The 13085-nt window shown below is 41.1% G+C and overlaps 1 protein-coding gene across 1 annotated transcript in view; it reads left to right on the top strand.

Annotated features, from left to right (window-relative positions):
- Positions 1-13085, top strand: part of ZMYND8 (zinc finger MYND-type containing 8) — a 118386-nt gene that overhangs the window by 8024 nt on the left and 97277 nt on the right. The window lies entirely within an intron of this gene.

The raw sequence follows: 13085 nt of genomic DNA, 5'->3' as shown, positions 1-13085 counted from the left end.
AGGGGAATGAATTAACAACACCCTGCAGTATTTGCTGTCTTCAATTGGAAACACCCTCTCATACCCTTTTCATTGTTCAGAATGTGATATGCTGGTTAGGGAAAACCATGAACAAGATTGCTCTTTATATTTCAGTTTCCATCGAATGGCTATAACACAAATATGTACTTGGATATACTGCAAAATGCAGCTGGTATTTTATTTAAATATAATTAGTACTTACAGTAAATCCTAGTTGCTTTATCAAAAGGAATTTGTTATACACAAGAATTGTTGTAGACAAGATTTCAGTCATAACTTGGATGAATAGCAAGTTGAACAGCTGTCCTCTGTATACTTACTTGAAAGTAAGCACTACTGAATTTACTTCCAAGGAAATATTTTCAAAACTGTATCATTTACAAGCTTTTCAGAGTACACAAGAGTCCTAATATGCTGGTCCTATGACTACATACTAGCTACTGGTAGCCTTGGCTGACTTTGGTCTTTTTGAAGAGGAGAAAAAAGGCAATTTGAAGTTAAGTGGGTTACATCTCAGTCTGTTTATGAGGTGAACTGTGATAGTCCTAGTGTTCTGTTAGAAACTGAAATAGTTCTGCCGACTTATCAGAGATGTGCAGACTATTTAGCAGACCAGAAAGTTCTTGCCAGCCATCTGGCCTATATATACCTATTTGTCACATCATGGCTTGAGCAGAGGGCCTGGCAGGATTTTTACTTGGAAATAATTACTTGTCCTGTTATTGGCCAACTGCAAAGTTGAATTAATTGAGGCTGATGAATGCATATTCGTGCCCCCCTGACCATTTTTTCCCTTATAATTCTAATTTTAGTGTTGCTTTCTTGCCTTTTCATTGTTGAGCTATAAAAAAATCCATAATAGTATTCACTTCCCTTACTTGGTAGCAATTACATTAAGTTAGTGTTTTCCTGCATTACGTTTCTGTTTCCATTTAGCTATTTGAAGAGAACCAATCTCTTGAACAAGCTGTTACCTTTTTGAATTTCAGGTGAGGACAACTAATATCACTTTACATATAAAGTACCTGAGGGCATCGTGAAGCCACAAGAAATATGTGTGTTCATAAGGGATAAGGCTAGAACATGAATCAAGCATAAATTGATTAAGCCAGCTGGTAAACAACAAGCCTAACAAGCGTTATGATATGTTGGGGCAGATGATACTAAATTTCTTCCTGGCAGTAGAGTTGGCTGGTATTTTTGGTTCTGACAATGGCTATGAGAACAACTGTGTCGTGTAGTTGCTATCAGGCTGTAGTGGGAATTACGCACAGCAGGTGGCACTTGCCTGTGGCAAGCTATAAACACTTAGAAAACTCTCTTGCCAGTATTAAAATGGACCATTTTTACATCTATTGCTCACAGCCATACTATGTTATGGCTATAGGCCAGTGTCTTAGAAAGTTGGTTGTACTGGACAGCTGTATAGAATTGGGCAGTTTTACAGCAGAGAAGAAAGGCAATGCTGAACAATTTTCCTAGATGCCACCTTCCTACACAATCCATTTCCATCTCCCATCATAGTTTTCGTCATAGTTGGTATGGTCTTGGAGCTGCCTGGGAGGGAGTTGTAGTAATGGGCAGAGAAAGGGTTCTGTACCCCCGTTTTGTCTTGCAGTTTATTTACTTCATTTATACCCCACTTTTCTCCCCAATGGGCATCCAAAGCTGCTTACATAATTCTTCTTTCCTCCACTGTGTCCTTTCACCAACTCTGTGAGGTAAGTTAGGCTGAGAGGGTGGCTGCCCCGACGTTACCCAGTGAGCTTCCATGGCAGAGTGAAACTTGGTTCTCCCAGATCCTAGTCTGACACTACACCACACTAGTTCTTGCCCCTTCATTTTTCAGTTTTATAGCTGTTTAGCATGACCTGCATTCTGACCCCTGGGTCATCACCACACTATGTAGTCTAGCCCATATAGTATGTGTGTATGTATTAAAACCTCACTGAAACTAACATCATTGCACAGTTCCAGGCTCTGGCTTGCCTTCGTCTTCCTGTCTTTGTTTATCAGGATCCTTAGGAAATAAATGATGCCTGATAGTCGTTCCAGCCCCAATAAGTCACAAAAGGGTTTGTGGCTGAATTAGGAGCAGCATTCCTGCTGACCTTGAGTGCATTGGAAAGAAACAGGCTTCATCATGGCTGAATTGCATCTGCTTTTTCAATCCATAAAAGTGTCTTCTTGACTACAACTAAGAGGCTGCCACATCCTAGCACTTAAGCTCAGACAACCCAGAGTGTGATTCATTCTGAAACTCTTCCCAAATGTAATTCAGCCTGTGCTGCCTCCATACAACAAAATGATATTAATGCTTAAAATAATACATTCCAGCACATCACTTACATATAAAAAGAAGCCCTTTTGGTAAGACTGTCTCCTTTGGTAGTAGCACTCTGCTTAAATATTTTTATGTGCAGTTTCCTCCTCTGTGGTATTCACAGATTCAGTATTCTACAGAATTCTTGGAGGAAGTGATACGGTACTGGCCCATACAAAAGATGCTTGGTTCTTGGTGCTCTTGGTTCCTAGGGCTAAATTCTGACATATAAAGATTAGTACAGTGTTCTGATGTAATTGACCCACAGAGCCAAACTAGAACAGACACTTGATACCTGGAGGACATGTGTCAGGTTCCTGCAAGTCTCCATGGGAAATGAAGTGGCAGAACCTCTGTCAGGAAGAAGAGGGAGAATCCCCCTCTCCCTGGCAGAGTTTTTTTCTCTAGGCGTCTCATCTAGTCTGCTCGGCTCCCTCTCACCGTTGCCAGCACGCTCGGCTCCCGAGTGCCTTTAGGGGAGCAAGGGGAGTGCGTTGGCAGTAGCGAGAGGAAGCATGCTCCCCTTGCTCCCTTGCACTCAGGAGCAAAGTGTGCTGGTGGCGGTGAGAGGGACAGGGAGCCAATCTTGCCTGCAACTCCCTCCCTTTCATATGGGAGGCTTGGTTAATTTGAAAATGCTCCTCCCTCCAAAATTAACGCCCTTAATTAAAACTTACATTGGAGAGTTGGGTTCAATATTAACCTTTTTGAGGTTGTAATCTGGAGTTGAGTTGCTTTCCAAAAAGCATTTTTCATTATGAGATTGAGGTGGTACAGTCACGTGAGGCAGTGTATCATGTCAGCTCCTCCAGCATGTTACAATTGCCATTATATATGCTTGCAACAGAAAGAAAAGGAGAGTGTTCTTAAGTTTAGTCCAATGCCAGCTATGTTACCTCAGCAAATTGGATTCCTTGAGAGTTAATGAATCTGAGCAGAAAGACGTCCACATTCCCCTTTCAAGCAATGTGCGCCATAACAAGATGAGGAATGTGCAGCCTCTGCTAGAACAAATAATCCAAACCAGAAGAATGACAAAAGCATTTTTTAGGTAGGCAAGAAACAGATGCACATCTCTGACTCTTAACTCCTCTGTTCACTAGAAAACTGGTTCATTAAGTCATGTGATTCAGGTAGACTGAGGAGTGGATAAGAATATCAGCCTTTTCAGCTAGAGTTAATCATTTGACAGGGAGCATTCCAGAAATGCAAAAATTCTAACCCATCTATGATTTATTTGGAACATGAGACCCAGTGGATACCAGATACCCTGCGTAGACAGCCATAGAGCTGTGTCAAGCAGTGCAACCAAGCTGACTTAAAAAGTAGAGGGAGGAAGCTGGAAAACTGTCAGTACAGTTAAATATTCAGAATCCCAAACAAACATGAATGGCCTCCTGCTTCAAGGCTTGTTGGGCAGTGTGGCTAGTTGTGTGCAAAGAAGCTGAGTCAATTAAAGAAAGCAAAGTAATTTATTTAAGAACTAGCATTGCTGGATAGAAAGAGAACTAGGTAAGCAACCTAACTATATTACTGATGGGAAGAAGAAATTTCAAAGAACTGAGATGAAGCAGGAAGGAAGACTAAGTATTGAATTCTGGGGACAAGCAAGGAAATGACATTTTGCATCCCTGTCTGACCGGCTTTTTCATATGTTGCCTCCTGTAGGAGCTTCTTTTCTTGTACACTAGACATTGCATAGTCCCACAAACTTATGTTTATAGAACTGTTTACCAGGAATAGCAAAAAGCAATTGCTTGAATTGTTACATAACCTCAAGAAAAAGGGAATATATCTGTGGTGCTTTGCAGATCAAAGGATTAGTTGGGGCAGGTAGACAACAACCTGCTACATTGTATGCACTGAGAAAGTGTCTTTGTGTGCTTGCATGTACACATATATGCACATATACATGGAGTGGCAACCAAGTTAGTAAAACGGCAACAGTAATTATTCAATTAATTGTTCTGTAATCCATACCCTGTTACATCGTTATTAAATGTCTGAGCCATTGATCATATTTACTGACATTGTATAATCTGCCTTGAGTCTCAGTGAGAAAGGCAGACTATAAATAATATAAATAAAAAATAAAAATTGTTGATTATAAATTTTGTAGATTCCCTGCTCATTGGACAGGGTAGAGTGAATGAGTGAGTGAGTCTGTCTGTCTGTCTGTCTGTCTGTCTGTCTGTCCTCCCTCCCTCCCCCAATGGGGACCCAAGCTACCTTATAACATCTCTTCTCCATTTTATCTTCATAACCTTTTGGGGATAAAATGAGAGTATATGATTGGCCTAAGGTTCCCAGCAAGTTTCCATGGCAGAGTTGGGATTTGAACCTGAGAATATTAGTCTGACTACTACACCACAGTGGTAGGATCCTAAGTAGGGTTGCCAGTCCCCCGCTGGGATGGGGAATCCTGTGCTCCCACCCTCCAACCCTGCCCCCGCTTACCTGGCCAGCGGGAGAAAAGGTGCGGGAACGAGCACATAGCCTGCGCAATAATGTCACTTCTTAGAAGTGATATCATTGCACAGTTCAGGAGTGCGTGCGTGCACTTTGTGTGCATGTGAAGGAAGCACTCAGGTAAGTGCCAGGTCTCCTACCTCCCACCTGGTGGGTAAGGGGACCTGGCAACCTTTATCTTAAGGTAGGCGTTGCCTTCTTCCCCAGAAGCCAACATCCCAGATACAGATAGGGTTACTAATTTCCTACAAAATGCATCTCATGTGTGGCTTAAGAAGGAAGTCAGAGTTGCTCTATTTCTCTTCTAATGTCAGTGTGAGACTTTTATTCTGGACTACAGATTGGCACACTATACGCAGTGCAAGGATTTTTGCACATTCACCCATGGAAATGATTATTAGTGTTTGGATTGGAGCACAGAATGCATTGAAAGGCTGCATTTAGACATCATGACATTGACAGAGAGGTTGTGGAGAGGCATCTGGCTGCATTGGATGAATACAAATCCCCTGGGCCGGATGGGGTGCACCCAAGAGTTCTGAAAGAACTTTCTAGAGAACTTGCAGAACCCCTGTCCATCATCTTCAAGGCCTCCTGGAGGACTGGGGATGTGCCACAAGATTGGAGAAGAGCAAATGTTATCCCAATCTTTAAGAAAGGGAAGAAGGATGACCTTCTACAGGCCGGTCAGCCTGACTTCTGTTGCTGGGAAGATATTAGAACAGATTTTAAAGGGATCAATCTGTAAGCATCTGAAGGACCGCTCAGTGATTCGGGGAAGTCAGCATGGTTTTGTTCCTAACAGATCTTGCCAGACCAACCTGATTTCCTTCTTTGATCGAGTGACCAGCTTACTGGAACGGGGGAACTCTGTTGACGTGATTTATCTGGATTTCAGTAAAGCTTTTAATAAGGTCCCCCATGACATTCTGATGGGCAAACTGGAAGACTGTGGAGTGGACTATAGGACAGTTCGGTGGATAGGGAACTGGTTAGAGGACCGCACTCAAAGAGTGGTGGTCAACGGCATTTCATCAGATTGGAGGGAGGTGTCCAGTGGGGTGCCGCAGGGCTCGGTTTTGGGCCCGGTACTTTTCAATATTTTTATCAATGATCTGGATGAAGGAGTGGAAGGGCTGCTCATTAAATTTGCTGATGATACCAAATTGGGAGGAGTAGCAAACACCCAAGAAGATAAAATTAAAGTTCAACAAGACCTGAATACTCTGGAGAAGTGGGCAGCTGTGAATAGGATGCAATTCAGCAAAGACAAGTGCACAGTATTACATCTGGGCCACAAAAATGGGAAGCACAAATACTGGATGGGGGGTACACTTCTGGGCAGTAGTATATGCGGAAGGGATCTTGGGGTAAGAGTGGACTGTAAACTAAATATAAGCAGTCAGTGTGATGCGGTGGCAAAAAAGACTAATTCAATCTTGGGTTGTATCAAAGGGGCCATAGCGTCGAAATTGCAGGAGGTCATAGCCCCTCTCTATACTGCCTTGGTCAGGCCACACCTGGAGTATTGTGTGCAGTTCTGGAGGCCTCACTTCAAAAAGGATGTGGCCAAAATCGAGAGGGTGCAGAGGAGAGCAATGAGGATGATCAGGGGTCTGGAGACTAAGCCCTACGATGAAAGGCTAAGGGCCTTGGGAATGTTTAGTTTGGAGAAGAGGAGGTTGAGGGGGGACATGATTGCTCTCTTTAAATATTTGAAAGGCTGTCATTTGGAGGAGGGCAAGGAGCTGTTCCAGTTGGCAGCAGCGGGTAGGACGCGAAGCAATGGGCTTAAATTACATGCATCAAGGTACCGGCTGGATATTAGGAAAAACTTTTTCACGGTCAGAGTAGTTCAAAAGTGGAATCAGCTGCCTAGGGAGGTGGTGAGCTCCCCTTCTCTGGCAGTTTTCAAGAAGAGGCTGGATGAATACTTGTCAGAGATGCTTTAGGCTGATCCTGCACTGGGCAGGGGGTTGGACGAGATGGTCTGTATGGCCCCTTCCAACTCTATGATTCTATTCTATGATTCTATCCTCTTAACTAGAAGATTGCATCGTGTGTGGTCATAAGTTGTTGCTGTGATTGCACACTTCTTCTCCTGCTTCTCTATCTTTTTTAGGAGTGGGATGAGGAACAAATACTAATGCTGAAGCATTAGTATTGGAACATCACAGTAAATTGAAGCTTAATCAAGGGCAATGAAAACTTGGGTTTGAATGCACCCTAAGTTTAGGGGTGGAGGCAGAGTGAAAAACACCAAACTGAAGACAATGCACACATCTTGATCACTAAGTCCTGCTGCCATATAATCGTATTCTTTTTGCTGCTGTAGACTTAACAGGGATAATATTACCCCTGAAAATAATTTGCATAGCTGAAGACCAACTTCCATATTCATTCTGTTCATTTATGGTTTCCGGTTTATTAGCCAAGATAGATTTGAAGTACCAACATCTTTCATGTGAAAATACCTTGATTTGTTTGTTAATTGAGATTTGGGGGGAAACAAACAAGAAGGCAAACTTTCAACTGCTAGAAAAGACTGATATTCTCCTCCCCCACCCCTGCCTTCCTTGTTTCCGATTTCCTTTATGTAAATTTCAGATACTTTTCATTGTAGTATCTGAATACCTTCTTTCAGCAACAGTAGTTTTTCTCTACTTTTATGATGCTAAAAACTCTTCCAAGTCACTTTACTGTGAAAGTCAAGCATCTCTTGAACATATTCATTGTCCAGTAAATTTGTTTTTTCTTTTTTATATCCTCTTGTACTGTCAATGAAAGTAACATTTTCTCATTCCAGTTGAAATACTGTCTTCTGTTAGCTTTTGATGCATATTCTCTCCCCATCCTTGCTTCCAGAAACATACCCCACCAAGTTCCCATCTGGTATTATGAACCATCTGCAGTTCTTTGGCTCCTCTGTAAAATTTGTATTTGAACAGCCACCTTCTCCATGCATCTCTTTCCCCTTCTCGTAGCTCATTTTCCCTGTTTTTCTTTTAAAATCCTCTGTTGTCCCCTTTCTGTCTGAATCATCCTTCGTAATTACTGCACTTCTGTTTTATTGTGAATGGAAAATGCCATTTCAGGAGCTCTTGGAAAGGCAGCCTCTTTTGTGTGTGTTGGGCAGTAGGTGATTTTTTAAGGGACATGTCTGATCAGAAGTACTGTAGACCATGAGTAGTATGTGTGGCATTTTCTTTCTACCGTTGTAGGCAGTGGGCACCTTGCCTGGAGTTATCTGTAAGGAGAGGAATGAGAAATAAGTAGAGATGTTTCTGTAATTGCTTGCTGTTGGTGTTAAACTCTTCTGTTTTCCCACATCCTTATTTTCTGTCTTTGTTTCCATGACTCCCCACCCCCCAGTCTCTTTGCTTTTCAACACTTTGCTTTTTCAAAGTACAAGCAATGCTGATCAATGCCTCCCCCGCCCTCAATTCATGCCTTCCTTCCTGACCAGTTTTCCTCCCTAATTCATTGTTTTCCACCCATGCCTTTTCCCAGATCCCCACCTAAATAGCCACACCCGGAGGAAAAGCAATTGGTTAAGCTGCAGTAGGCCTTGCATTTTAATTGCCTTTTATTACAGGATAAGAGGCTTCATTCACTGACTGCAGCAGGGGGTTCGTTCAGCTCCCTTAGCTTGAAAAGTTGCTTGCTTTCAGCAACATAAATTGTTCCAATAAAATAGTATTTTTGCTTCTCATCCTTTTGGGACTTAATATGCAAGAGCATTCCAAATGTAATGTTCTTGAAAGCACATGTTTATCATAGTGTAAAAAATACGTAGCTTGCATGGTTGAGTCCAAAAACAACATGAGCTACCTGAGGGGAGTTTCCTCTTTGTCCCAGTTTTTACTGGCACTTTAGCCAAGTATTGCCCCACCCCCACCCTTTCCTTGATTTAGAAAAGCAGACCGTGAGGCCTCATCTAGCTATTGCTGCTATTGAATTACTATCTGATACACGACCAAATCCTCTCCCCAGGGACTGTGTGTGTCACTTTGGCTACTTGCCCAGCCATCATCAGCGCCATTGCGGTCCCAGAGGCAGGTCTTCTTTCTCACAGAGAATCAACTGTATTTCAGTTTTATTTGTTTGGGAATGTGGCTCTTTATATGTATGACGCTGAAGCAGAGCTGCCAGCAGAGAGAAAACCACACAGGCAGACTCCTTGGTGGAATCTGTCCCTTTTTTTGGCTTTAGAACCAGTATCTCTTTAAAGATAGAAATGAGAATAAGAGCTGCATATGCAGCTTTAATAGTGTTCCTCTGTATTACACAGGGAAGTGCTGTAAGGAAGCTTTGTACACAATTCTGTCCTGGATACGGATAGCCGTTTTAGTTGTAATATGGTGGCTCCATCTCCTTCAGGTAATTGTTGCTTGTCGTCTGTGATGAGGCAAGCTCAAATTAAAAGTCTGTTTTAAGGTTCACAAATGATTAAATGCATTATTTTAATGAGAATGGTGACCGTCAAAATATGTTCTCGAAATGTTGAATAAACCTTACTTGAAAAGTATATACAATTCCACAGTTTCACATTTCTCACAATTGTTAGAAAGTGCCCTTTATACAACAGCATTGTGTTTCATGCTATCTGTCTGTCGCTGTGGTGGTTTCTACATGGTGATGGGCTTTTGTAGCTTCTCTGTTTCTGGTGTGTCTGCACATACGGCACAATGGTAATGGGGCTTCCATGTGATAGGTTTCCTTGCCCTAGTACCCCAGCACTGGCCATCCCCCTCCACCAGGCCACTGGGCTTTTTCCGTTTTTTAAAAAGCAGTTGACTATTGCCATATTGATACGATGTTATAACAATATGAGTAACAAGTTCTAATTCCCAGTATTCATTTTTTAAAAAGTCTCTCACCCCTTTCAATTGCAGAGGTATCGCCACAACAAAAAGGGATTGAGACTTGCTTTTTTAAAAAAATGAATGCCGGGAATTCAGAGAACCTTACACATATTGTTCCATTTTATATCAATATAGCAATATTCAACTGCCAGTTTTTTTTTTAAAAAGCTCCCTGGTGGCGATGGGAGGAATTGGCCACCACAAGAAATTTGTTGGGGAAAACGGCTGCCACGTGTGCAGGAATATATGAAGCCCTCCAGGCTTGCATTTCTTTGCATGCTGCTTCTTTCTTTATCATACTGCAGATTCTCCAAAATTGTAAAAAAGAGTTGGAAAGGCCATTCTAAATCAATAATGGTAGGCTTTGCCAATTGCTAAGCATTTGTTATTTATTTATTTATTTGTTTATTTAGAACATGTGTATGCCACCTGTTCCACCTCACACCATACATTAGTAGGGAAGAAAAACACACAGTATAATGAGCTGAATCCTACCAGAAGCTTGCCGAGAAGAAGGGGGAAGCTGCATTGAGCCAAGAGGAATTTGTGTGGGCAGGAAGGAAACCTAGAGTTAAAATGAAAGCGCTCTGTGACACTAAGGAAAGAGGAGGAATGCAGCTACCTTATCTTCGACTATATCATGAAGCGATATGTTTAGTATGATTAAAAGAATGGGTGTCTTTAACCAATCAGAAATTGTTAACACTGGAAGGATATAATAAGCTTTTTGGATGGCATGCATATTTGTGGTACAACAAACACAAAATGGATGCAATGTTCCAGCATCATTATTTGAGAAGAAATTTATTTTTAACCTGGCTAAACTACAAAAAGTTTATTGATCAAGAGAAACCATTATGGATTGTACCAGCTGAAGTGATCAACCCGAATATAGAATACAAAGGAAAAGAATGGCTTACCTTCAGCGAGCTAACAGAAATAGAAAATAAGGAGTTGAAACTCAGACCATCTGAGGAACTGCCATTCAAGTATGGCTGGTTACAATACCGACAGATCAAAGATTTATTTGAGTCAGATCAGAGGAAGATAGGTTTTAGAATTAAAAATTCAGAGTTAGAAGAACTTTTGCTGGGGGATAATAGTAAAGCAATTTCTAAAATGTATAAATTGTTATTAAAGTGGTTTACAGAGGATGAGACAGTTAAGGTTCAAATGGTAAAGTGGGCGATCAGTTGTAATAATGAAATAACGATGGAAACATGGGAACAATTGTGAAAAAATACTTTAAAAATTTCAACATGTTCCAGTATCAAAGAGAATGGCTAGTACAAAATGATATATAGATGGTATTTAACACCGAAAAAACTAGCCATTGCTAACAAACAGCTATCTAATAAGTGCTGGAAATGTAAGGAGCATGAAGGTTCTCTGTTTCATATGTGGTGGACTTGTGACAAGGCTAGAGACTTTTGGTCCAAAATATGTGCTGAAATGTCTTTAATACTCCAATATAATGTTAAGAATCCAGAAATGTTGCTATTATTGTTACACTTAGAAGAGATTAATAGAAAAGGTAGAATATTGTTGTTTTATATGATAACAGCGGCAAGAACTTTATATGCACAATACTGGAAGAGAGAAGAAACACCAGAGATGGAAGAGTGGATACGAAAATTGTTGTACATAGCAGAAATGGACAAACTAACGTGGAAACTGAGAGATCAAGATCCAAAGGAATTCTTTGGAGATTGGTGGAAACTGAAGAAACATTTAGAGAAAAAATGGGACGTTAAAGGGCAATTATGGTCCTTTGAAAGATCTTAAGATAAGATATAGTCTAGATCTTTACCAGAAGTAATAAAGTAAGGTAATAATTAGGATATAGAAGTAAGATTAGAAAAGGGGGGGGGGGTTGCAGTGCTGTTGGAAGTCAACACAGAAATGGGGGAGGGGAGGGGGTGGGGAGCATATATTTATGGAAATGAAGGGGAATGTAACTATCTTAATCTTAATTGTATGTTAACCCATCCAATAAAAAAATCTTTTAAAAAATATATAGCAATATTCAACTGCCAGTTTTTTTTTTAAAGCTCCCTGGTGGCAGTGGGAGGAATTGGCCACCACAAGAAATTTGTTGGGGAAAACGGCTGCCACGCGTGCAGGAATATATGAAGCCCTCCAGGCTTGCATTTCTTTGCATGCTGCTTCTTTCTTTATCATACTGCAGATTCTCCAAAATTGTAAAAAAGAGTTGGAAAGGCCATTCTAAATCAATAATGGTAGGCTTTGCCAATTGCTAAGCATTTGTTATTTATTTATTTATTTGTTTATTTAGAACATGTGTATGCCACCTGTTCCACCTCACACCATACATTAGTAGGGAAGAAAAACACACAGTATAATGAGCTGAATCCTACCAGAAGCTTGCCGAGAAGAAGGGGGAAGCTGCATTGAGCCAAGAGGAAAGGCAGGGTATAAATATTTTAATAAATAACATAAACAAAACAACTCTAGCTCTCTCCCTCTTGTAACATCTTCTGCCTGGCACTGTACAGAAAAAAATCAAAACTTAAGAGAGATATCACTGTTTTCTCTCTGTTCTTGAAATATCATGTACAGGAATGTTCTACAGTTAAGTACTTCCCATGAAATAAAAAATGTTGTGTGGAAATAACCAACACCAGTACAGGCTGTGAGAGAAACACTTCCCTTCACTTAACTCCTTTCCCTTTGCTTTGCCACTTCTGCCATGATGCAATCCCCCTGGCCTGCATATTTCACTGTACTCATTCCTACTCCACTGCTTAGCAGGAAACCTTATAGTTGCCTGTTCTAGGAAAGTTGCCTCAGGTTTATGTTCATAGCTCTTCCTCTACATGATTGGAATGTTTCTATTGCTATACCCACAGCCACTCCCTGTCCAAGGACCAGTTTACACATGTACACTGCAGTATAGTAGCCACTTGAAAAGGCAACAGTTCTGGCTAGTAAACGGCTTGCAGGAAGGGGCTGCTCATGCAGGGTTTTCTCAGTGATTTCTCACCATCCCTGGACCTATTTCTATAAGAAAGGACCTAATTCTATAAGAAAGGACATAATAATGGTGGGGGGGAGGAAAGGCAGAGAGAAAGGCCTGGGCAAAGGCAGTTTAGGGTCTGCCAGGTGAAGTAGTAATATTCAGTAAAGTACTTGTGTACTGTATTAGACCTAGAATGGTGACCTGAGTTCAAATCACTGCTCAGCCAACAAGTTCAATGAGAGTGAACCATCTTGAAGCCTAAACTATCCCACGGGAATTTTAGAAGAAAAAATGTGATATGCTCAAGTAAGCTGTACTTAGCTTCTTGAAGCAAGCCTTCACAGCTTCTCATTTAATACTAATATACTGGAAATCAAGGCATGTTGAATAAGCCTAGTTTTCAGAGAGGTGTAAAAGGATTTTCCCA

Source organism: Eublepharis macularius, chromosome 5, assembly GCF_028583425.1.
Source record: "Eublepharis macularius isolate TG4126 chromosome 5, MPM_Emac_v1.0, whole genome shotgun sequence".
Classification (NCBI taxonomy): Eukaryota; Metazoa; Chordata; class Lepidosauria; order Squamata; family Eublepharidae; genus Eublepharis; species Eublepharis macularius.
The sequence above is the reverse complement of the archived record's forward strand: the minus strand, read 5'-3'. Positions and strand labels throughout refer to the sequence as shown.